We start from the raw sequence: 26806 nt of genomic DNA on the forward strand, positions 1-26806 counted from the left end.
CCCTGCCAACTCTTCTTCATTACTCAGATTACATATATTGTGTTACATGCTTTTACCCTCCTCCCAACTCTCCCTAAAGACATCTGGTTCTCTTTCCGGTTCCATGGCACCCCCTCCTCAAAAATATACAATCCACATATGAAAGAAGCATATGGCATTGTGGACAGAAGTTTCTGTCCTGTCAGGTCTTACAGCTGTTTTGTCCTAAATAAACACACAGAGGCTTATGTTAATTATAAACTGTTTGGCCGATGGCTTAGGCTTCTTATGGGCTAGCTCTCTCTTAATTATTAACCCATAACTATTAATCTGTGTATCTCCACATGGTCTTGGCTTACTGGTGATGCCCAAGTCTCTTGCTTCCTTAGCAGCTACATGACCTCTCCTTTTTTCCACCTACTACCTTTCTCTATCCCTATTTGGAAATTCCACCTAGCTAAATCCTGCCTGTCCATTGGCTGAAACAGCTTTATTCATCAACCAATAAGAAAAACATATTCACAGCATATAGAAGGACAACCCCCATAACAGTATGTTTTTAGATCTGAGATATTTTGCTTAAGATGATTTCTAGTTTCATCCATTTTCCTACAAATGTTACTATCTCATTTTTTCCTTGATGACTAAACAAAATGCCATTGTGTATGTGTAGCATGTGTCCTATCCATTCATCTGTTGATGGACATTCCTTGACTATAGTGCAGCAGTTAGCAAGGCTGTTCAGGTGTATCTGTGGTAAAAAACATAGAGGTCTGTGGGTAACATCCAGGAGCAGTACAGCTATGTCATTTTGTGGTTGTGTGTTTAGTTTTTAGAGATCTCTATCTTGATCTCCCATAGTGGTTCAACTACTTTGCAGTCCCACTAATGGTGAGTCAGGGTTTAGCTTTCCAAACATCCTCACCAGCATTTGCTGTCTTTTGGGGTGCAGTAGAAAGAACATTAGCATTGTCACTACTTAGAACTCTTAAATTTGGGATATTCCCCTTATACTCTCTGAACTTTGATTTAGATATCTGTGGAATATCCAAAGATAACAAGATCAATGCAATATCATCATTGAGAGACCAATGACCCAATAAATATAAATGCCATGGAAAACCTTCTCCTTTTCTTGATGATGTGAGTCAGGGCTGTTTGAAACAGGAACTTGATTTTTAGTTCAGGCTCACCTTGAACCCACAATCCTTCTGACAGGGCCTTACCAGTGCTGAGATTATAGGCTGAAGCCACAACTACTGGCTCTTGATTCTGTTTTTAAGTACAAGAAATTGATTCTTGTCAATGTTTAGGAGTCACTGAAGCACAACATGCTCAATGTAACACCCAGGAGACAACTAGGACCAACGTGCTGTTAATATCAAGAATGAAAAGAATAGATTTATTTTGTGGAATGGAAATATTCATTGACTGCAAAAATACATCTCCCCTTTCTAAGCATAAAACATCCTCTCTGCTAGTGTTACCGTGAAAAATGCTGTCATAGAAACAGAAAGCAAGCCTCTCCTCTCTCTGTGCAGTGTCTGGAGTATATCAGCCACTAGCTTCTTCAGGCTTCTTACCATTAACCTGAAGATACAGCCTACAATGAGGAGGCCATTGTGGAGAAAAGGAGTGGACTGAGTCTTTGATGATAAACTCAGTCAGTCATGCCCCAGGTCAACCATAGCTGAGCCCTGACTCTGGACTGCAGTTATGTGAGATGATCATTTCATCATTGTTTGACATTAGAGATTCTGAAGATGGCCTCTAAAAGCATCCTAATAGTATCAAATGACATCTGCTTAGATGCACTTATTAGTTGCTCTTGCATAGCTATGACGAAATACTTAACAGAAATAATTTAAAGGAAAGATTTATTTTGCCACAAAGGATCACAGGGCTCAATCCATAGTCACTGGCTCCATGTTTTTGGAGCTCAGCCTTGTGGGGAATTAATTTTTCACTATGCCAAATTAGAGCATAATAATAGTCTAGAAGAAATACCTACTTCATGGAGTGCTGTGTGCTAAGTAAGTAAGTTAATTCATGCAAAATGCTCAGAGTCTAACCCCGAAGGAATAGTGTCACTGGTGTCCGCTAATGTTTAATCCTGGAGGAAGGTTATTACATGGGTTAAAGACACAGATTCTGGAACCAATCCCAAGGGGTTGGAGTCCTTCTGTCTACATCTACTAATGAGTAATGTCAAGTTTCTATATAACCTACCATTCTTCTGTCTCTTCATCTACAAAATAGAGTCAGCAATGATAGCACCTACTTCATAGAGCTATACTGCATAAAATAAATATAAATAAATATATTTGCCATTTTTTGTTATCCAAGATATAACATCATTTGATTCCAGACAATTACCTGGTTAAACTAAAGGATGTGGTGGAGGATGGATAATAAAGATGAGTTCTTGGAAACTTCCCATTGGTGAACTACTCAGCTGAATAGTCAGAGCAATGGCGTTGGCGTGCTTGTGATACCATGACAAACTACCGTAGACTGAGTGACTTAATTAACTGAAATTTGTTCGGTATGGTTCTAGAGACTGGGGAGTCTAAAGTCAAGGTACTCCATTACATGACTCCTGCTTAAGTTTCTCTTTTTAGCTTAAAGATGGTTAGTGGCTTGCTTTGTGCTAACATGGCCTTGCTACATGGGAAAGGAGAAAGAGAAAAGAACATCCAATCATTTCCCCTTCTATAGAGCATGTCTGAGTTAGGGTCTCTGTTTCTGCAATGAAACACCATGATCAAAAACAACTAGAGGGGTGGTGTTTCGCTTGTATTTCCATATCACAGTCTATCATCAAAGGAAGTCACTGTGGGCACTCAAGCAGGGAAAGGGACCTGAAAGCAGGAACTGAAGCAGACAGTCACTAATTAAGAAAATGCACCACAGTCTTGCTCACAGGCAAATCTGGTTGAAGAATTTTTCTTAATTGAGGTTCCTTCTTCTTGAATGACTCTAATCTAGCTAGAATGTATCAACTTGACCCAAAACTAGCTAGTGCAGGACACTCATCCCTTTAGATCAGAGTCCTATTCTTCTAATTTTGTTTAACTTTCACTATTTTCTTAGAAGTCCTGTCTCCAAATGTACCCTCCCTGAGGGATTAGAATTTCAAAATATGAATTTTAGGAGGACAGTTTAGTCTATACCAGATACTTTCCAAGACATTATACCTGTGGCCTCTGCACTATTTCATTTATGGGGTAGCAGGTCATGAGACATGTAGGATGTCTACCCATCCCCTTCCAAATATGATTCTGGAAGAAGAGGAGCATGAGAACCTAATTTCCTTCTCTAGTTTTTACCATATTATACAAAATGCAAAGTTCAGACACAAATAGCAGATATTTTTGTAAAGGACACACTTTATAAAAAACATTATTAGTGCCTGGCTGTGGAGGCACCCACCTTTGATCACAGCACTCAGGAGACAGAGGCAGGCAGATCTCTTCTGAGTTTGAGACGTGGTCTACAGAGTGAGTTCCAGGACAGTCACTGCTGTTAAACAAAAAAACCTTGTCTCAAAAAATCAAAAACAGTATTGAGATGCAATTCACATGTATAATTCACTTGTTTAAAGAGTTGAAACCCACTCTTGTTATGTGTTCAGAGTTGTGCAGCCATCACTTTCATTACAGAAGACTTTCAACATCCGTTGATAGTCATTCCCCACTTCTCCATCCCTGACTGATATCCTTCCCCACTCTGGGCCCTCACCCATGAGTTTTTACTTCCTACCTTTATATATTTACCTATTTTGGACATGTACTAAGTAAACAAATGTAGACTTTCTTTTAAAATACCTTTTATTAATGCCTTGGACTCTCAGTTTTTACCAATAATTTATTGACCTAGGTCATGTACCTCACGAATAGGTTTAGAAAAGAGTCTATAATAAGAAATGAAGATTTTGAAATGAAAAGTGTACTCATAAACTAGATGACAAGGGGTAGTTTGTCCTTCAAAAAGTAAAGGATGGGTAAGCTCAAATTTCAAATGAATCCTAAACCAGTGAATGTTGTGTAAGTTGAATTCAGGTAGAAATAACACAAATCCACTCAGTTGGTCGTGCATATGGACTTGGGAGAGTAACAATCGTGGGAAAACAGCCCTCAAGGAGTTATTATGTTTGATGAGAAGAATTCCTTCCTAGCTTTGTGCTACTACTTCTTTCTAACCATCCTGGACTTTCCTAATCACCCATCATAAGTTCTAACCAAGGGAGAAACCAGAAAATGGTTTAGGCCAGGTTCCACACAAGGGCCAAGTAAGAGTGCATAGAGGGTTTGATTATGTGTAAATATTCATTATATCCCTGATCAAAGCTAGATTTTTTTATTTCTGGGTGAAATCAATTGATTGATTAACTAAAATCAAATCTATTGGTTTATTCAATAAAATTGAATTTTATTCCAAAAGAAATTGAAATCTCATGTGAGAGTCAAGTGTGAAACTGTATAAAAAGTCCACAGGAATGAAGGGGGGAGGGCTTTGCCTTCAATGGCCACACTACACATTGACTTTAACATTTTTATTATATTTCATTAGCGTGCATGCCTATGGGGAGGTCAGAGGTCAACTTTCAGGAGTCCTGGAGTGATACTCAGATAGGCTTGGCAGTAAGCTCCTTACCCACAGAGCCATCTCTCAGGTCTCTCTACTTATTGACATTTGTCTTTCTAGAGTCCTGCCACCTTTGCTTTGAAATTCTTGAATTATTACAACTAGCTATAGAGCATGGTGCTTATTATTATTTTATTTGTCAACATGACATATTCTCATAAATACAGCTCTCTAGGGTAAAGAAACTGAGGAGTGACAATATTGAGATGCGCTGAGGAAAGGGAAATAAAAGGCTTTGTCTGTCGCTCACATTTAATTTAGAGTGTCTGTGTATTTGCTAGCATTTGAAAAGTCAGGTAGCTGTCTGTTCTCTGTTTATGTTGCCACAACCAAGACGCAAATCGGAATTTATCATAATAACATGCATTCCATAACTTCTGACCCAGAAGCAAATACCTTAATTGCAAAGCTCTCTGAGTCCCCTTTTCCTGAGCCTGACTGAAGACAGCTTGCAATTTCTATCGTCTGCTGATTCTTAGCTATGACAAGCCAAGGTAGATGCAGAACATGTCAATTTCCTGACTAAGGCATCAAGGTTTAGTGAAAAGTATAGTCCACCAGACAGTAGTGCCAAATAGAACCATAAAAATGAACTTGCTACTTGGGGAGATGCCTGCAACACAGTTCTTAAAATATTCCATCAGCAATATCTTTTTTAAATGTATTCCTTTAGAGTGTGTGTGTGTGTGTATGTGTGTGTGTGTGTGAGAGAGAGAGAGAGAGAGAGACAGAGAGAGACAGAGAGAGACAGAGAGAGAAGGGAGGGAGGGAGGGAAAGAGGGAGGGAGGGCTGTGGATCTTTATGCAGGTGTATGCTCATGTGGCAAATGCCAAGTATCTTCCTTGATCACTCTCCACCTTAGTTTTTGAGACAGGGTCTCTCACTGAACCTGGAGCTCAATGATCCAGCTATACTGACTGGCCAACACAATCCAGGGATCTGCTGGTACCCATCTTCCTCAGAACAAGCATACAGCCCTGCACTGCTGTGTTTGGTTTTTTAAGTGGGTACTAGGGATCCAAACTCAGTCCTGATGTTTGTGTGGCGGGCAGTTTGCTGTCTAACCCAGCTCTCCATTCAGAATCTTTTAGTTTTGTAATGTGTGGAGAGCAAAGAGTCTATCAAGATTGCTTTTCTTTTTTCTTTTTTCCACTTGAAGACATGGAGAACCAGAAAAGAGCTTACTGATGCCTTTAAAAGGTCTGCTTAGGTGTGAATGAACCACACCACATGACCAGGAGGTCCCCTGGGTTCCCTGAGCTTTGGGTTTGGGCAGAGTGGAAATGAATTAGTACTTTAGAGTTTGGTATTTAAGTAAGGCTAAAAAAGGCAAATGTCTTTAAATGTAATCAGGTAAGTTATTTAGTTTCTCTTGGCTGTAACAAATACCTCAGGAAAATAACCTTTTTTTTTTTTTTTTTTTTTTTTTTTGGTTTTTACGAGACAGGGTTTCTCTGTATTGTTTTGGAGGCTATCGGTCCAGCCCGGCCTCGAACTCACAGAGATCCGCCTGCCTCTGCCTCCCGAGTGCTGGGATAAAAGGCGTGCGCCACCACCACCCGGCTCAGGGAAATAACTTTTAAAGAGGAAGAATTGGGCTTGGAGAAATGGCTCTGTGGGTGAGGGAGCTTGTGGTACAAGCATTAGTGTGTGAGTTCAGATCTCAGCACCCATGTAAAACACCAGGCGTGGCTATACAAGTGTAACCACTACAGTGGGGGCCCAAGAGGATCGTTCCAGTCTCAGTGAGAGCCCGTTTCAAAGGAGTAGGACAGGAAGTGATAGAGAGGGCCCCTGAAATTCTCCTCTGCCTTCACATCTGAGCTTGCAGAGGGATGCGCACCCTGCTCCTTTCTAGTGTAAACACTGTCAGGACCAAGTCTGATGCAGGATCTGTAACACACTCCGTACTAGATCTCTACTTAAAGAGAAAGCTTTGTTTACCTTTGCGTGAAGACCGAATCTTCATTAAGGGTTTAATAAATGTTTCAGCTTGATACTTTAAGAAACTGGAGTAGCTGTGTCCATTCTTAGAAGAAAATTACAGGAAGGAAAATCTTCCTGAATCCGGAATTGAGGTAGAACAATGTTTGGAGAGACAGTCTCTCCAGGGTTGCCAGCTACAGAGGAGCAAAGCCACAGAAAAGAATAGACACAGTCAGGGCTCGAGGACCTGGATGTTTTACTGCAGAGATTTTTGATGCTGTAACAAACCTGGCATTCAAAACAAGTGTCTCCTGCCTGACAGGCGACTCTTAGACCACAGGGGTTTCAATATATCTAAAAGCAAGCCCTCCAGGAAAATAGGGATAGTAGAGGGATTTGCCTAAATTGGAAGATAGTAAAGCAAAGGATTATGGGAGCTATTTTAAGGAAATATCTATTGACATTAAAAAGAGGAGAATTCTAACGTCTGGTTAGGGAAAATTAGCAGGACAGGGCTCTGCTGATAACCAAGCCATATGACTGACACAGCTGTGGCTGTACAAGGCACTTTCAGCCCATCTCTGCTCTGGTGATCGCATGTTTGAAAGGATCTGACTCAGGCAGAAGAAATTGCTCGCTGGGATGTGACCTCCCTTTGGCACAGCTAATCAGCCGTGTTCCACCATTATGGATCAGTGGCTTTGTCTCTCAGCTAATACGGTGCTGTGCAAATACACACCACTCTCTGACCTCCTTCCCTCGTAGCTGTTACTAGCCTGAGAGAAAACAGCAAGGACAAACTGCAGGGAAGCGTTTGTCCTGGCTCCACATTCTCTACAGGAACCCTTCAAGAAAACGTACCCACAGATCCTTAGGAAGATGCTCTGGCTTTATGGCAATGGTTCTTACATCCACAGCTGTTTCGGTGATTGGCTAGCATGGGCCAGAGACTCCAGAAGGACACTGACTGTGTTTATCAGTGAGTTATAAAGAAATATTCCAGTGGAGGAGAAGCACAAGGCACACAGAGAAAAAGCACAAGAACATCCATGGCTTCTCTGGGTGGTATGCCCCACCCTGCCCCACCCCACTCCTGGGGTTTTAAAAAAGGTTTGCCAGCCCTGAAGTTCAGAGAACTCTGTTCTGTAGAGCTTAGGTGAAGCTTACATTAAATATGTTTGATTAAACCACTGGTCATAGTAATGAACCTGGTAGCCTGTCCTCTCCCTGACTCTCTAATGATCTGGTCTTTCTAGAGACCAGTCCCCATCCTGATGATACCTGGCTCCCTCTTTGACTCTTAGGAGGCAATCTTATCAGCATATGACTGAGAGGAAATCACAAAGTGTCTAGAAGCTCTATACCAATAGCCTGGAGCAAAATCCAGAAACAAGCATGTGGACTTGAGTGTTCCAACGGTACCATGTAGGCCATGGAAGTCTCATCAGATCCTAACGGTGCTGGGAGATTCCTTCCTAAAACAATGTGTATTTCAAGTATATACTGACCTGGTGTGGTTATGCATAGTTGTAATCCCAGCATTTTCGAGATTGAGGCTGAAGTGTCCTTTGATTCATATTTAGCATGTGTTATACACTGTTAAACAATACTATAAACATCTTATTTTTATTGTACCTTTTCTGTGTTTAGATATCATTTGGGTTTTGAGACAGAATCCAATGTAGTGTAAGCTGACCTCAGACTTGATTAATAGCAAAGGATGACCTTGAACTTTTGATCCTCCGCTTCTACCTCAAGGGTCCTGGAATTATAGATGTGCACCACAACACATAATTTATTCAGTGCTGGAATCAAACAAAGGACTTCACATGATAGGCAAGCATCCCACCAACTGAGCTACATCCCAGCCCTTGATATGTTTAGCTGCATCCCTAGCAATGTGTTATAGTTACCTTTCTTATTCAGTACAGCAATGTACTATACAGACTTGCAGCCAAGAGCCATAGGCTTATCCCATCATATAATCTCAGTATGTAGTAGGTTCAATGCCTAGATTTGTCTAAGGAGATGGTGCCATGATCACAATGTTCTCTCCTAACCATGAAGTTTTCAACATAGCCACATAGTGAAAGGACAGGTGACTATATTTATTTCATATTACATCACAAGATTTTCTTATGCTATTAGTTACTCTTTCATCGCTTTTAATAGTCTTTATATTAACCACAGAAACCCTTTATTTCTCTAAGCCTCAGGTTTACCATCTGTAAAGTGACAGTAATATATAGGGCTGGCCTCATAAGTTAAGACTGTTAACTCCTACATAGCTCTCTGGGAACAGTAGATCTCATCACTCAACAGTGAGTGGTTCACTAAGTGGCAACAGTCATTGCTTAAAGTGACTTTGCGTTTTGTCAGACAATGTTTTAAGTGATTTGTGTGTTATCAATTTTATTCTAAACAACCCTATTAGACAAATGTCATTAGCCCCATTTACAAGTGAAAAAGTTGAGACCTAGAGAATTTACAGCACCACCTAAAATTGTGTGGCTAGAATTAGTACATGAACAAGTCAACTCAAGGCTCCAAAACCTCATTCTTTGCCTCCACATCATTGGAATTCAGTAAATACTTAACAGTGAAAAGTTAGTCAGTGAATAAAAAGCAGGAATTCCCCAAATTTTAGTAAAATATTTCTATAGTTTAGCTCAACTGAGAAAAAAAAGATAGATAGACTCCAACAGCCACAAAGGAAATTAGGAAGGAAGGAAAGATTTCCTTCAAAATACTCTAAATTATTAGTCACTGAAGGACAGTTCATCCCCCTACCCCCTGTGAAAAGCATCAATAACTCTCCTGGGAGGGGGGAATTCCAGTTTTAGGTTGGAGCCCACCTTTGGTCTCTAAACTTCTTGGTTGCTTGCCAGCTCATTGCTCAAACTTCCTGCCTTCCTGTTGGGAAGACACCAGCTATGTGAAACCCTGCACCTCACCACCCCTCAGTCACCTCTGCTGGCAAAAAGCCCTCACTCCCAAATCCTCACTACACATGCATCATTTTGATTGTTCTAATTGCTCTGTTTATCATCTTTCAACTTCTTTAATTTGAAAAAAGAGCTTCAGAAAGACCGTCTCTTTTTAATCTAACATGTAACAAAACAAAGCTCCTATATGTTATATATTAAGTGACAAGATGCTTGGCTAGGTAACAAATGCCTTAAACATTTGTGCTTCTTATATTTTTACCTTATTCCTTTGTTTTCTCTCATTTTGTTTTGTTTTATTTTTGGTTGTTGATGATGTCTTTTTGGGAAGCCTGAATCCTGTTGTCTTAGTTAGGGTTTCTATTGCTGTGAAGAGGCACTATGACCACTGGCAACTCTTATACATTATCATTATGATGAGAAGCATCGCAGTGTACAGGCAGACATGGTGCTAGAGAAGGAACTGAGAGTTCTACATCTTGATCTGCAGGAAGCAGTAGACTGTGTGCTACAGTGGGTGTAGCTTGAGCATATGAAACCTCAAAGCCCATCCTCACAGTGAAACACTTCCTCCGACTAGGTCACGTCTACTCCAACAAAGCCATGCCCCCTAATAGTGCTACTCACTGTGAGTCAAGAATTCAGACACATGAGTCTATAGGGGCCATACTTACTAAAATCATCACACTTATTCGTAAGCTAATGAATTCCTGGTTCTTCTACCTAGAGCCAATGCATATACATGTGATGATATATCACAGAGGATTGCCACTCCCCTTAAATGAGCCAAATCCTTGTAAACATGATTAAGCCCTGTTTACAAAGAGCTGCTCCTAAAGCAATCAGATGGTGGTGTTGAAGTCCAAGTGGTAGATGGTGTGAGCACACCTTTAAGACTTCTCTTTCCCTTCTAATTGTTTGCAAAAGCAGCATAAACTTACTCACCTCTGGCCTGAGCTCCAGAAGGTATAAGTCAACAATCCAAGACAACCTGTCACTTTGTGCTGGGAAGATGGAATGTTGTATTCAAGACCATTTCTAGTGCAGTCTGCAATGTTCAAGGCTGGAACCTTTCACTTCCCACAGACACAATTAGCCAACACTCCAGCAATCTCCAAAAGGCTGATCCTGTGGTGTGTCTAACAGTGAAAATCCTCTTCACCACTGGGATAAGAGAAGAGCTATGTATGAGCTATGTACTGGTAGATGGAGTGCATCAGTCACTTGTATGTCCAAAATACTTATCACACACACACACACACACACACACACACACACACCACAAATATACAAAAATAATTTTGACTTACATTTTCTTTAAAATATTGTCAAATTTGTCCTTTGGTCTCAGCTGATATATAAATGACTTCAAATATCACAGAACAGTTTTCATTATGGTCTGTGCCTTCATGTAGTATAAAGCATTCCTGCGGCATAAAATGGAAGAGAAAATTATGGCTGCTTGTATTTCATTAACAAATTTTTGTCTCTGAGTCACACAGAGCAAGTATCACAATCCTTATCATTATTCACTTTAGCATAATGGTGACTGTATTTTTTATGTATTTGAGGTAAATACTTCTTATTTTAATACATTCATAGGCTGGGAAATAGATCCAAGATAGAGTGTCCAGCAAATCCAAAGCCTTGGGTTTAATTCCCATACCTCAAAAGCAAACTGAGAACAAACAATAAAATATACTTTTAGTAACAATTTATTCAATAATGTTAAAGAATGTAAGAGTTTGTGGATTTGAGACTGGAGAGAAGGCTCAGCAGTTAATAGATCTTGATGCTCTTTGAAGGACCCAGGTTTGGTGTCCATAACCCTTACCAAGCAGTAGTTCACAGCTGCCTATAACTCCAGCTTCAGGGGATTTGTTGTCCTCTAATGACTTCCATGGGCACCCACATCCATGTGCACATACACACACATATATAAACACACACACAGTCACACACATACATAGACAGGAATTAAAAATAATCTTTTAAAAAAGAACTTGTGAATACAATGGAATAAATCCATTTGTTAATGGGGTGCCAACAGAGAGGTAGCTTTTCTTAACACTGTGACAAAAATACAAATAGAAGGTTTCATTTTGACTCATGGTTTCAAAGGGATTTCATTCCATCATGGATATAAAGGAAAGGTAGAGAAAGTGGCTCCATCGTAGTAATGGGACTCTGAGGCAGCAACTGTTCATACAGAATGAACCAACAATGAGATAAATAGTCTAGAACCAAGGGCAAGCTGTAACCTTTGACTTCCTACATGCAATGACCCAGTTCTTCTGATCAAATCTCAGCTTCTAAAGGATCCACAACTTTCAAACTCATACCACAAGCTAAGAGCCAAGTATTCAAACCATGAACTTGTAGGGGTACATGTAATCTTCAAAGCATACCATCCATCCATCCCTGGCCCAGCAAAAGAATCTTCAAATACAGTGACATTTGGCCACCTTGAAAAAATAGGACATTCTCATTGGAAAGAGTTCAGAGGGAAAGATTGCAGCAAACTTCAAATGTTGGGTGAGAGGGAGGGAAGGGACAGAGTTTGCTGGAGGATAGCCAAGCAGGTGTTTTCTGTTGAGCACTAGCGAAATTCTCATGAAGTTACAACAGCAAGAAGAGCAGAGAATATAGCTGACTGGGAAAGGCATCAACTTGATCTAGACAATGGAGACACAGAGTGTTTCTGAGCAGGGAAGAATCATGACTAGAAAGAATTTATGAAAATTATATTGGTAGCTAGATAGCCTCCTTAAACCTGCCTTAACAAGGTATCAATGGCTTAAAATGATAGAGATGCATTCCCTCAAAATTCTAAAGGACAGAAGGAAATCAAGGTATAGATGGGGCAGGACTGCTATGAAGGAGCAAGGAGAAAACTCTCCCCAGTGCTTCTCCTCTTGGTTCTGCTGGCTGCTAGCAAACCTCATTATTCCCTGGCTCACAGACAGATCACTCAAACCTCTGCCTTAGACCTCACCTGTTGTGCTCTCTGGGTATCAAATTAGCCTTTTACTATTAGGATATCCTTCACATTCAGGTTAATGCCTAGTCTAACCCACAATAACCTGAACTTGATTATATTTGCATAGACTCCATATCAAAATAAGATCACATTCACAGGTGCCAGATAAGCATGAACTTGTTGTAGTGGGGTTTGCATGTGGAACCTCTTTTGTATGTTCTTGATTTTCTTCTTACACCTTATATACCCCAGAAAAAATTTTCAAATAACATAAAAATTACAATGTGGTCACATTCTATTTTTAAGTGAATGAGTTCAATGAATACAGGTAAAAATCATAATGTTTTCGATATCCCTTACATGATTAAACAGAGTGTAAGAAAGCAAGATATTTTTCTCAGCCAGTTCTTTTATTGACAGGCTGTATTTTGTGGTTACAAAGACAGGCTCAATTGCTTTAAGATTTATCTCAAAAGGCAATCTTATAAAAAAATTAAAAGAATCACAGATCTAAACACTTATGTGTAGAAAGCAGTCAGGTCTACTTTCAGTCCTCAGGAGGCAAAGATAGGCAGATCTCTGTGAGTTTGAGGCCAGCCTGGTCTACTGAACAATTTCCAGGACAGGCTCCAAAACTATAGAGAACCCCTGTCTTAAAAAAAACATGCCCGGTAGAATGGGATATAATCTCACTACATTAAAGGCAGTGGGAATCTCTCCACATCCATTCACACCATGCCGGATACCAGAGAAAAATGACAGCAGCAAACATGTAAAGGCACAGCAGTGGCAAGAAACATTCTGGAGCCAAAGCCCTTAGTGCCTTGCCTGAGGTTCACCCATCAGTGCCTTGCATTCTGGTTGGCCAAATTCCTGAAGTCAGTTGCCACCTGTTGATCCTCTGATGTGGCCACTGGCAGGGAAATGCAGTCATGGGGAAATCAGCAGGAAGCTCTATGAATGAACAACTTAGAGTCTAGATTACAGTGACAACACTGGGATGTGGAGAGGGGGCAGACAGAAACAGCATAAAAGTCGGAGTCAGCAGACCTCATCAGGTGGCTGATTTGAAACTGAAGGAGATGAAGTTAAGGATGAGTCCATGGGAGGGATGCCTGGGTGGATGGTGGAACCAATCCAGACAGGGAGCTAGACATTTGTAGCTGGTTTAGTGAGATTGCTTTAATTTCATGCTTTACAGTGTAATTCTAGGAAAGAGCATGGCTGTCTGCAGCTCCTCCGAAGCTGGACACTCGCTGCTCAAGTGTTGGCCAGAGGATAGGATAGGTAGTGGGGAGCCAGGGGTAAACCAGCTTAAGGAAATAGAGAAATTAACACCAGCATGAATAAGTCCTAGGCCGAGAGGATAGGAGAGGTAAAAGATTGAATCTTGGGAAATGGGTCAATCATATGTCAGATAAATGAAAAGGGCAGGGGAAAAACTCAGCAGGAAGCCAGTGGACAGGGAATAAAAATGGTGGATGGAAGAAAGGCTAGTTCTATAGATAAATCATGCAACATAATCCTATTACTAAATATGAACATATGCTCAGACATTTTCTTTGAGTGCCACCTTTATATCCACCCAGCCCATATCAACTTAAAATTTCTATAGAAATAATATGGAGCATAAGACTAACATTTTCATTTTAAAAAGTCTCTTGAAAATACGTTTGCACTCAGTCCTCAACAAGATCAATGGCAGGTTGTCATAATTTTGATGAAAACCTTTTTTATTTCTATCTAAACAGGCAGAATAGTTGGGTGCCACATGTAAAAATCATGCTTTCATATTTTTCCATGTCTATCCTGTCTATCCCATCTCCAGAGTCTGATGAACAGCCAATTGGACTTCCATATAGGTGAATGTCCACATAGGTGGGGAATGGGTTCCATGACCCTCTTGGATGACTATCCCCTGCCTGGATTTAAGTCATGGCTAGGTGGCATAGAAAACCTGATCCAATGTGTGTGAACAGTTGCTATCCCACTGTCTTATTTAAACAAGATGGGGGGATTTGACCCATTTTTGGTACAGATACAACCATTGTAGATGGACTAGTACGTGGTCTGTGATTAGATTAAATAAATCCATGGATTATAATCCACAGATATGGAGGCAAACTATAGATTTTACTATGGAATTTTAGAGGTTGATTTATTCACTACACAGGGGGAACATTCTGGGTTTTATCTGGTTTGTGTTCAGGAAAGAGCACAAAACCCACACAATAAATCTCCACCAAGTGAACAGTGAAAGTGGTCTCCCATGTCCAAAGAATCCAGGACACCCAAACAAACATTCCCTGTCACCATCTTGCTCCCTCTGTAACCATAGATCTGTTCTTGCCTCTAACTGAATAGTGATTGCTGGTTTTGAAGATCATATAAATATGAGCATATAACAAATACTTTTTATGCCTAGCCACTATCACTCGATGGTACATTTCTAAGATGGTCTGATACTGAGTTCTACAGAGGTTCATTCACTTTCCTTACTGTAGTTCATCCCACTAATAGCTATATAGTAGGAATGTGCATGCATATCTATGTATAGAAACATGTATCCATCCATTCTCTGATGGCTAATGGGTGGTTTGTGAAAAATGCTGCTCTCAGATACCTGTTTGCTACCCACATGAACTTGTTTCCTTTGGATATGTATCCAGAATGGAACCAGTGTTTCCTGACACTCCCTCTCTCTGCATGTGTATATGTGTGGTGTCCATGAATGTGTGTATGTGCATTTCATGCATGTGGTCACATTTGTTTTCGAAAATGTGTGTGTTGGCAAGCATATACATGTGTATGTGGAGGCCTGAAGTTGCATCAGGCACCTCCCCTCTTTATTTATTGAAGCAGTCTCTCTAGATGAATCTAGAGCTAGCCAACTCTGGCTAGTCTAGCTAGTCAGCTTGCCTCTGCCTTCTGCCTGCTGGAATTACAAGGGTCAGTCATGCCTGCCTGGCTTTTCACATGGGCTCCGGGGATCCAAACAGATCCTCATGCTTGCATAGCAAGTGCTTTAACCACTGAGCTCCCACTCCCCCGGCCATATTGTTAACTCTTGTTTAACAGTGCAGTTCAGGTAGAAAAGAGCAGACTGGGTTTCCATTTTGCTGCAGGAAGCAAGTGAGTTTATAACGGACAAAAGACAGTCAGCCAGGGATTTCACAATGAAGTTGATGTGAGAAGTGAAAGTAGGAAACATTGGAATGGGCAACAAAGCCAGGTTTCTGGAGAACATCCTGAGAAATGCTTAGTGGAAAAAAAAGTGAGTAGGAAGCAAGTTAGGCAGCCTCAGAAGCAGCTGGGAGGGGAGGAGAGGGAAGGACAGATGGAGCTCTGTTGTATTGGAAAAAGCAGAAGTGCTCCGATTGCCCAGTTTCAGCACAAAAATGAGAAAGAAAACCAAGTGTGAGTTGGTCTACTCTGGGACTTTTTCAATGAGCATCATGTCACTGTTTTCAGAGCTTCCTTATGATAGAACTAGTCATCTGGACTTCCCAAGAGGGACCCATAGAGTTCTTCTAATTAAGAAGTAGAATCTTGTCCAGCTACAAAGGCCTGGCACCTTTGCAAGTCAGAGAAATGCATTCTGTCTGCTGGTGGGTAATAGACACCTTCTCCTGTGTGCTGGCAACTACTTTCCCATCAACACCTTGTTCGTATGAACACCTGTGCAGCTGAAGACTGAAACCCCCACACCCACTGCGGTGCTAAGCTCAGGCTCCCTGGGAGAAATCTTACTGGCTCTGGGGAATATGCATCTACAGCCTGGGGGAAGTACAACCTGAGCTAGTCTGCGTGTCTGAGGAATCCAGTCGTATTATCAGGGAGTGACTATGAATGAACCCTCTACCTGGGCATTCAAGTCTTTATTCTGGTTACCAGCCTCATGTGTGGCCTTTTGCCAACAGACCAAACCAGGCCAAATTTCCCCAGGGGGCCTGTTCCCTATCCACAAAATACAGTCAGTCTCTTCTGCCTGCTGCCCTCCTCCCAGCTTTCAGCATTGCATCACGCTGTGTTCTTGTGCTCTAACATTCACTTCAGCTAAATTCCTTTTGTTCCATTCTTGAAGCTCTCCATTGCACAATGGGCATGCTATTAAGATTATCGAAGAGATGAATACCAAACATTTTCCAGTGCTCCTCCCCCTTGGCCCTGCCACACACTCTTTTCAAGTAGCTCTGCCACCCCACAAGAACTCTCTGTTTTGTTCATGGAAGAATGGTCTTCCCTCAGTGGCTGGGAGCAAGTGATGGCTCACAAAACTACAGTGTGGTATCATGTGAGTCCAGGGTAGTGGATGTACCATGGATCCCAGAATGGCTTGTGTGCCTATTCAGACTCCACAGATGTGGCTAACTGGGTCACTGTATGAAAGTTCATCTGTCTGCACCTGATCTTATCCCTCTAGGGTAGAAAGGGTAACTAAACCAGGTAGTGGTGGTGTAGACCTTTAATCCCAGCACTTGGAAAACAGGGTGGGTGGATCTCTGTGAGTTGGAGCAAGTTTCAGAATAACCAGGGCTACATAAAGAAACCCTGTCTCAGATAGATAGATAGATAGATAGATATAGAAACATAGATAAATAGAACATAGATAAAAAGAAATGCTAAGCTTAGAAGGCTATTGTGAGGGTTAACTAAATTCATATTTTAGGGACTAAGAAGGTGAATCAGTTTATAAAGTACTTACCTTGCAAGAATGAAGATCTGAGTTCAGTTCACAGAACTTATATTTTAAAAATTGCATGATCTGGGGCTGTAGTTCAATGGTTAGAGCACTTGCCTCTCATACATGAAGTCCTAGGTTCAACTGCCAGGAAGAAAACTGCAGACATGGTGATGTATGCTTGGAATAGTACTGGAGAGACAGAAGCAGATGAGCAGCCAGCCTACTGTTTGACAAGTTCCAGGCCAGTGAGACACTGTGGAATGACCACCATCTCGTTCCTTAGGATTATGTGCTTATTAGGTAAGCACTTTACCAACTGTTTCCACTTCCACATGTATGTGCAAACATATGCACATACACACATATACACCTCTCACAATACTATACACACTATGTATTATATATAATATAAAAACTTATAACCAATGGCTAAAGCTTAGAAAGATGGTAAGTAGGTAGATGGATGGATGAATGGATGGAGTCATTCATTCATACATTAGAGGATTGTAGAGAGATATTAGAGAGATAAACAGACTACATAGATACATAGATGGTAACTGGTACTCAGATACAGAATGTGGATAGAACAATCAATAAGATTTTACTTAGAAATTGGAAATATAAACTTAAAAATGTGAAAGTCCTACTTCTTCTCTAGTACATACAACAGACTATATAACACCTTCCTCAAAGAATATTATGAAACAGCACTATGAATAAGCAATCTAAATACAGCTTGCTTCTTGCAGAAGAGTTTTCTAGCCTTTCATGACCCAAGCATTTACAGCTGCAGGATTAATAGCCTGGTGCTTGCAGAACATGGCAAAAATCACTAAAACCTCAGCGCAGATTCAATAGAAAACAGCAAGTTGTGTAAATATTTAATACATTTAATTATATATTACATTAATTATTTAGTGTCTTGGCTGCTGTTCTGTAATGATTTTTTGCATGTCCAGGAAATTAATGGTGGCCATACTGTCCCTTGTAGAAAACATGCTCCAGTCATGTCCTGCTGGTTGGTGCTATTGTTTGTCCAAACACTGCTGAGACCCTGAGGATGAAAGGAAGCTGACACAATTTGTAAGAGAAATAAAAAGACTCTGGCAATAAATTTAATGAGGCCCCGGGGTCAGCCTGACTAATAAAAGTCATTGGTGATGGGTCTCCATTCAAACTAGTCCTAGAGAAATCCGCAGACTTTGGAGTCATAGGGGTTCTCACATATCTTAGTACATGGTGGAAAGTCTGAAGGTCTTTGTTAGCTATAGTGCTATCACTTAGCAGATTAGTTTCCAGTTTGGTGAGTTAAGCTTGGCTAGCTGACAACCGTTATCAGTTTCATACAGTCCACATCTGATCAGGTGTAACGGTGCCAAGTCATTCAGGATTCAAGCTTCCAATGAATTGGTTACGTCTCCTCAAGCCCGAAAGGAAAGTTTTATGAAGGGGAGAATGTTTGAATGACTCACCCTTTGTGCTTGCTTAGTGTGGTTCTAATTTTTCATTCACCCTCCCAGGTGTGCTCTGGGTAGATAACACAGAAACGCATAAGAGAGCCATTAATATGGGTTTTATTAAGTTGCTTTTAAATGTGCACTTTGCTGTGTAGATGGTTTTAGCATCTTTGTGTTAACCACTCACTTATGCCCATTACTGCCATATTTATGGGACACAGCTGGATCCATTTGACTCATGGAAATCTTGGTTTAGAAAAGAGAATTTGTGGGCTGAGATGCATCCCACTTAGAAGCACATTTGTCCAGCATGCACAAAGTGCCGGGTTACTCTCCAGTACAGCATACTGGTGATGCGCTACCATGATCCCAGCCCTCAGCAAATGGAAGTAGGGAGACTGCAAGGTGTTCATGGCCAGACTGAGAGTTTAAGTCCAACCTATGTTGCATTTGTATGAGGTGAAGTTATGTAAGAACCAGCATTTTAGCTAATGAAAGGATTTTTTTATGCATACTGCCCAAGATTCAAAAGTTGCTGTTAGGCTCTGTGGCCAGCTTAAGAATACGGAGAGTCAAATGCTGTTTAACACCAGGGGAGTGTACATTGGCACAAACTCCATGGGGAGCCAGGTTGAAATTTATTTATTTTTAATATACCCATGACTTTTGAGCTGGCAGTTCCATTTTGAGACAACTACCTCTAAGACACATTTGTACTGGTGCAGATTCCATTTTACTTTTTACTATTTTTGAATAAACACACATGCTTCTATATCCACATGTGTAATTTTTCTTTTTTATTTATTCTTTGTGTATTTCACATCATGCCTCACAATCCCACCTGTTTCCTCCCCCACCAAAAAAAAATATAACATAATAAAATTTAAGAGAAAAAGAGGGGAAAAAAGGAAGAAAGGGAAAATCTCATCATGGAAGTTGCCATGTGACACAGTGAGTCACACATTAAACCCCTTTATCCATACATTTATCACAGGTAGCTCTGGGTTCACAGGACTGACCCCCCCACCCTGTCCCTGTGCCCAAGCTGATCACAGATGGGGTGGATGTTGGGATGGGCCAACACATAACCCTGGTTCTGTGTCTGGGTAGTTGCAAGCTTGGTCATCCTGCCAGCTCTCCCTTGTTTCCATGGCCAGGGTGAGCTCTCCTGCCTTGTCCTGGCTAGTTCACCCCTTGCAGCAATGAGCAAGGGGCGGGGCCAGTTCTGCTTTCATGTCCTCCAGGGCCAGCTCTACTGTGCTGCTCAGGCCAGGTATAGGGGGGCCTCTCTCCAGAGTGCTGCAGCTGATGAGGGACAGGGCCAGCTCTCCCACCTGCCTCAGGTGTTGATGGGTGGGTGGGGCACATCTCTTCCCTACTCCACCCCTACTCCTACTGCCCCACAGTGCCCCCCATACACCCCCACCCCATGCTAACAACACCAGGGCTGGTTCACCCACACCTCTGACAACAGAGTCAGCCTACTTGAGGTTCAGGGCCTGCCCTCTAGTCTGTTGCAGCTGGTGGGAAGAAGGGATTTATGGTTGATGGGGGCGTCTGTCTCCCACCCATGCTGCCTCCAGGCAGATAGTAATGGGGACAGCTCTCCCCACATATGGACCTTTAGACCTAGATTCTGCATATGAAAGAAAACATGTAATAGTTGCCTTTCTGTGGCTAGCTTATTTTGTGTAATACAGTGACCTCTAATTCTGCCCATTTCCTTGCAAAGGCCATCATTTCATTTTTCTTTATGGCTGCACAGCCAAGCATCCTCTTACTTTCTGATCTCAGACACCTGTCCCTCACCTGCCTGGTATCAGAGTCCTTACCACCCTGTTTGTTGCCTAATATAGATAACAGTTTCTATGGAGATAAATTTACCCCACTTTAATCCTGAACCCCCTATTTCCAAATAGACAATCTGGCCAGTTAGCCCTTAGTACCTACCTGTTTCCACCATCTGACCCATCTGCTAGTGCTAAGTATAGAAACAAGAGCCACCATGCCTGGCTTTTGCATGGGTTCTGGGGATCCAAACTCACATCCTCACACTTAAGAAGTGAGTGCTTTATCTGGTGAGCCACACTCTCTAACAAATATTTTTAAATACTGTCCTCAAGTAAAATTCACGAATAATAGTCTCTGAAGTTGTAGCTCAGTGGGAGAAACTTGTCTAGCATATTGGCATGTCCAAAGCCCTGCGATGGATCACTAACATTTAAAAATAGTCTTGGATAGCACAGCATATTTACAACATATTTTTAAACTATTGACATAATTCTGCTATGTAAACAAGAAGGAAAAAGACATTAACCTATCCCCAAATAACATTTATTGTAGTGTGTAAGTATGTATGTGTAATCAACTGTACTATGGGTCATGGAAAAACAGTGGATTGGTTAATCACCATGAATACTAGAACTACAAGAGTTAACTCTCCCCTTGTCAGGGACTCAGCTCATTCTGGGACACTGCTGTTGGTATACTGCCATTCTTACAACATAACTCATCCCTAGGGACATTTCAACAGAGCACAGGATGGCTACTCCTTGTTCTTCATGACAGCTGCCCTCCCCAGAAAGTCTGAAAGTAGTGAAAAACTGCAGATACCACAATCCACAGCCACTACTGTCCACCACCACACCCTACCCTCTTGCTGCCAGGGAACTCTGATCATAATTTTCCCTCAGATGTCTGTCTGCCATCACCCTCACCTCATCTCTTGTTGGGAAGGTAGCATCCTTGAGCTGGACTAGTTATGAAAGGTGAGGGGGATACAGGATGGGAAGAAATATGGGTGTGTGTGTGTGTGTGTGTGTGTGTGTGTGTGTGTGTGTGTGTGTGCATGCACATTTGCAGTAGAGGAGGTAAGTAGGAATCTCACACATTCTTTTCAGCCTTTGCAAACTTTGTTATTTCTGGACAAACCTCATATACAGGAGACCTCAATAACCAACATATGTATCTATAATAGAAAGAAGAATGTATCCACCCTTCTCCATTGTGTTTCTGGGAAGCCTTGGCCTTCAATGGCAAGAGCTTCCTGCTATCATTTGAGCATCTTTTTGGTTTGGTCCCTAGGATCTCTCACTAAAGACAGTCTGGGAAGCCATACACTGTGCGCCTATTTTTGCTAGGTGTGCATCAAAATTTCTTTGTTGTACTATGGGCATGCTGGTCCCATTGCCCATGATACAGAAACACGAGCTGGGTACAGCATTCAGATGGATTCAGAATCCAGGTGGGCTCTCACTGTTGCTGGATTTCTGAGCTGGCCACCCGTTGCTTCTCATACCTGATCTTCACAACTGAGAGAGTATACAGCCTGCTAAAGAATGACTATGGGAACTGTGGACCTGGCTCTGGAATGAAGGGCTTGATGCACAAGCATAAGGACCAGTGTTCAGATATCCTGAGCACACATAAAAGTCTGACAAACACATAGGCTACCCTTAATCCTGGAACGCACTGTGCATGGATGGGATTCTTGAGGCTAGATAGAGTTCCTGAACTGGTGCACTCAAGGTTTAGTGAGAAGCCTCTTTAAATAAAGTGGAGCTTGATTGAGGAAGATGCTGAAATCTACCCTTGGCCTCCACTTCCACTTCCACAGGCAAGAGCATCTGAACATACACACACACACACACACACACATACATACATACACACACACATACATACATACACACACATACATACACACACACACACACACACACACACACACACCACTCACACTTTGTTAAACAATGCGCTGTCAGCTGTGGAAGCATTAAGAGGAGTTGTTCATTGTATGCAAGTCACCACAGGAAGTAAACACATGTTAGAAAGGCACATGTCTAAGTCTAGGTTACTTGAAATGGATGGTGGTCATTTTGGGATGCTCTCTTACCACCAGAAGGTTAGGATTAGGACTAGAGTTTGGATTGACATTAGGGTTAAAGGTTCATTTTGGCAAGGCCCAAGAGAGAAACCCAGGTCACTAAAAATACCCAAAGCAAGAAGGTGTAGTCAGAGTAACCACCCCATACTTCAGGCACCCACAGCTTCTCCCTTGAGATTAGCAATGAAGGCTTTACCCAGAATACCACATTCAGTCTAAAACCACCCAGAAGGCATGGTTAACTCATGAGTGTCTATAGAAGAGTCAGAATGTGTCTGTAGAAGAATCTGTGTCACCATCATGACATACATTTGAATTCTAGAAAGCAAATGCCTTTAGAAGGTTCATGCAGATATGAAACAATTGCTCTTCAGGCTTTCCAAAGGAACCTCTCTGGTGGGGAATGTAGACGACATCTTCCACCATAACAACATGGCACATGATAGGTGACAAGCCCAAAAGAGGACCAAATGGGTCTTTGTACATTCCTCTCCATCAGCGCCCAGGGCACCACAGCCAGTGTCTGATACTAATATCACTGTCGGTTTTCAGAGTCATGACATTCATATTTGTGAGGGAACAGGGGATTGTGAGTACAGGAGATGAAGTGGCAAGCAGAGTCACGGGACATGTAGAGGAATGGACCCTTTGTGATTGTCAGAGAAGCCATCAAAATCGAAAATGCAGTGTTAATGGGGAAGACAGGGTTGACTGTGTAAGTCAGCTGATAGCCACAGTTGGAGCATGAGGACAGGCACCAAGAGATCCCTACAGTCTGATGTCCAGCCAGTGCCAGCCTTCAGAGTCCTATAGACACAAGCCTTTAAATTACCGTGTTTGTCCTCACAGAGAAGGCCAGAGCAGACAGGCTAGCCTTTATAACCTACTCAGACAGACAGCTGTCTGTATGGCTATGTGAAGGGGGCTGTTTTACTAATACGTAGTATCTCTAGAAATCATTCACTGTCTGGATGGAAGGTGAGATGGAAGTTGGACAGGCGGGTCATTAACAGGCCATTACATTGGTCACCTTTATGTGTGTTATGGAGGGCTTTCCCATCCTACCACAATTATAGAAGGATAATTATAGATATTTAAAATATGAGATTTATCAGGTGTGTGTGTGTGTGTGTGTGTGTGTGTGTGTGTGTGTGTGTGTGTGTGTGTGAAGAGAGAGAAGGAGGTTTAAGGTTGCCCTCTCAGCCCACTTCAAGGAGACAGTGCAGCATTGTTAACTGTGACTGTGCTGCTGACTTTAGGTCCTCAGAACTTCTTTAGTCACATAACCAACACGTTATCCCTCTGACCATCACCTCCCTGCATCTCCCTCCCCAGCCCCTAAAATCCACCATTCTACTCTCTCCTTCTATTTGACTGTTTGAGATTCCCCATGTAAGCAAGCCCATGCTGGGCTTGTCTTTATGTATCTTTTTTGTTTGTTTGTTTCAGTCAGTCTAATGTCCTCCAGATTTGGGGAAATGATGATTTCTTCAATAAGCAGTGTTGGGAAAGAATTGGTATCTTCATGCAAAAGAATGAAATCTCATACCATTTGCGAAAATCTGCTCAAACTAGATAAAAGGCTTCATTTTTGTGGGTTATAGCTGTAGTATAGTCCAGGTGTGTGAGTCAAATTTGAGTAATCAAGATAAAACCAGTGAGTTTACTTTCTAAAAAAATATCAACTTTTGCTCAATAATTGGATTCAATTGCTACTGGCATTCACTGGTCCAGGCATAAGATGGTTTACTAGGTTACTTTTTGGACCGGTTATGATCAGTCCTACAGGAATCTAACCCACTGTTTTATACTTCATCTTCAAATAAATGATCTCGAGCAGAAAATCACTGCTCTTGACTGGACAGAAAGTTGTTTCCAGTTAAATATGTTTGTATATTCCACTGCCTGGTGGCTAGGACATGAACACAGTTGTACCAAATAGAGTTGATTTGCTAGGAGTTGAAATGAGGCCTAATTGAATAGGATAATTTCAACTTTATGGAACATTTAAAGTGGATGGTTATTTCCAGGAGTGAAAAACAAAGCAACAAACAAACAAACAAATGAACAAACAAAAAACCCAGAGTTCTTTAGAAGAGTGATTTTTTTTGAGTCCTAAGAAGGACCAAAACTAGCTTTATGTCTAAATAGGGAATGCAGCTAATTCTGCCCTCCCAAATTTGATATTTTGTTTTTCTGAGCAGCAAAATATTAAGCCTGGGGGAGATATTTCATGGCATATGAAGAAGAACTAAGCATCTGAAAGTCAAACAGAAGGAAAATTTTAGGTTTGGAGAAACAGCTCAGCCAGTGATGTGTTTTGCCACCAAATAATCATGAGAACCTTTGTTCAACCCTCAGCATCAGCCCAAGAAGCTAGGTGTGGTGGTGTGTGCTTGCAATCTCAGAACTGAGGAGGTGGACACAGGTAGGGCACTAGGGTGATCTTCCCACCTCCTTGATATCCCATGACTGCTTGTAGCTTACAGTATTCCTCGTGAAGGTCTCCCATGAATAATATCCATAACTCATTACCTTTTTGCACACCAGGTTAAATCCTTTCTGATCAATTTCTCCCCTTTAAAAACTATTACAGAAACAGCCTCACTAGAATCAGGGGCACGACTCAGAGGGTACAGTCACTTGCCACCACGCCTGATGATACACATTCAATCCCAGAAACCCATATGGTAGGAGAGAACCAAGCTGGCAAGTTGTCCTCTGACCTTCACACATATGCCACGTGTCATGCATGTCATGTGCCATGGCCTGGATGCACCCCACTCACACACACACATATGCCCTTGAGACATGTTTCTTGGGTCTTGCTCTAGAATACTTTCCACTTGCATGCCTGGACTGCACAGAGTTGCTTACCCCTGATGTCTGCTATTTATTTCAATCTCAAACAGCAATAGAGAAGCCATTACTGAGACTAGGAGTCGGACTCCTTAAATGTGGAATATAAAGAATAATTGGTTCATTTTAACCAATTATTCTCCATCAGGTAACCACTGGTTTATCCCAGAAAGAGGGCTGATGAAATAAACTAGGTTGTCTTTTGTGAATAAAAAAATGCTTTGGAGGGCCAGAGAGATGGTTCAGTTATCCAAGAGTTTGCTGTGAAAATGTGGGGCCTGAATTCCATCTCTAGAACCCACAAACAAGTGCTAGGCATGGAGGCAAGGGCTTGTAATCGCAGAACTGAAGAGATGGGGTAGCCTAGGTGTTGATTTCCAATTCAGTGAGAAGCCCTGCCTTGAAACAAACAAGTAAACAACAAGAACAGTGAACAACTTCTGGGATTCAAGATTGACTTATGGCCTCTACACACACTGCTGGATACACATGTGTATCCCAGCACTTGATTAAATATATACATGTACACACAAAACTAGGTAAATAAAGAATACCTCTTCCCAATTTAATTCATAGAAGAATGGTCAGATGAAAAGTTGATTTAAACACCCCACCCCTGAGATTTCTGGGAGACCAGAATAACACTGCATTGGTATAGACACTTGTCTTTCCTAACAGTCTTCTAGTGGCATGGCCAATGGTGCTCACATCATTGACTTCATCTGTGAGAGCTGCCTGACTTCTTGAGTGCCTTCCAGACAATAACAGTATTTAACAAAATCCTTGGGTACTCTATGAGGAGAAGTAGAGCTACAGTCAACAAAAGATGGTCCAGGAGAACTCAAGTGGCAAGACATGCAACTATAGTTTAAACACAAGATGGCTACATTGTGGCAAGAAGTCATCTGTATTGAGCCTTAGTTGCTAGTGAGGCTCTAGTTCCAGAATCAGTGTCAGATGTTGCCAGCACATTAGCAGATAGGAAGGCCTGGGAAGCCATTCCCCTGTCAGGGAAATATGTTTTCTGTACAGTCTCAGCTATTGAAGCTATCCATCACGGCATCACCCCCACTCCTCCTCTGACGCCACCTCTTAACAAGAGACACCTGTTGTGGCACTGGTTCTCCTTCCCCCACTAGGGGCTCAAAAACAGATTCAAAACTATAACATGCCAGGCCTTTACGTGTAACGACAACAGACTGCTAAGCTAAGCAAGTTTGACAGACCTTCAAACTGCTTTTAAAACAATGTTAAGTTTGTTTTTTAATCAGGGCTTCCTAGTGAAGGGGTGACTTTATTTCATGGTGGCTCTGTTTAAATTACACACACTGAATCTGTCTACCTTTATCTTTGATAAAATGAGCATTTTCGTGGAAACTAAAACCAGGAATTTTGCTGTTCTCGTTTATAGCCCTAGGGTAGAAAGGAAAGTATATTATAGA

The 26806-nt window shown here is 41.6% G+C and overlaps 1 protein-coding gene and 1 long non-coding RNA gene across 5 annotated transcripts in view; one reads left to right on the forward strand and one right to left on the reverse strand.

Moving 5' to 3' along the window:
- Frmd4a (FERM domain containing 4A) overlaps nucleotides 1-26806 on the forward strand; it is a 574646-nt gene that overhangs the window by 229080 nt on the left and 318760 nt on the right. The gene's annotated exons all lie outside the window — the stretch shown is intronic.
- Nucleotides 1-26806, reverse strand: part of LOC110342949 — a 53039-nt gene that overhangs the window by 13202 nt on the left and 13031 nt on the right. Inside the window, exons 1-3 of one of the 3 annotated variants that reach the window (XR_005880744.1) lie at nucleotides 17184-17783; nucleotides 10809-10925; nucleotides 10444-10662 (exon numbers count right to left, since the gene is read on the reverse strand). This is a non-coding gene — a long non-coding RNA (uncharacterized LOC110342949). Of the gene's footprint in view, nucleotides 1-6186; nucleotides 6748-10443; nucleotides 10663-10808; nucleotides 10926-17183; nucleotides 17784-26806 lie in introns of those variants that run through there. The other 2 variants (XR_005880743.1, XR_005880742.1) reach the window with 2 other exon arrangements.

Source organism: Mesocricetus auratus, unplaced genomic scaffold, assembly GCF_017639785.1.
Source record: "Mesocricetus auratus isolate SY011 unplaced genomic scaffold, BCM_Maur_2.0 Super-Scaffold_100013, whole genome shotgun sequence".
NCBI classification, from domain to species: Eukaryota; Metazoa; Chordata; class Mammalia; order Rodentia; family Cricetidae; genus Mesocricetus; species Mesocricetus auratus.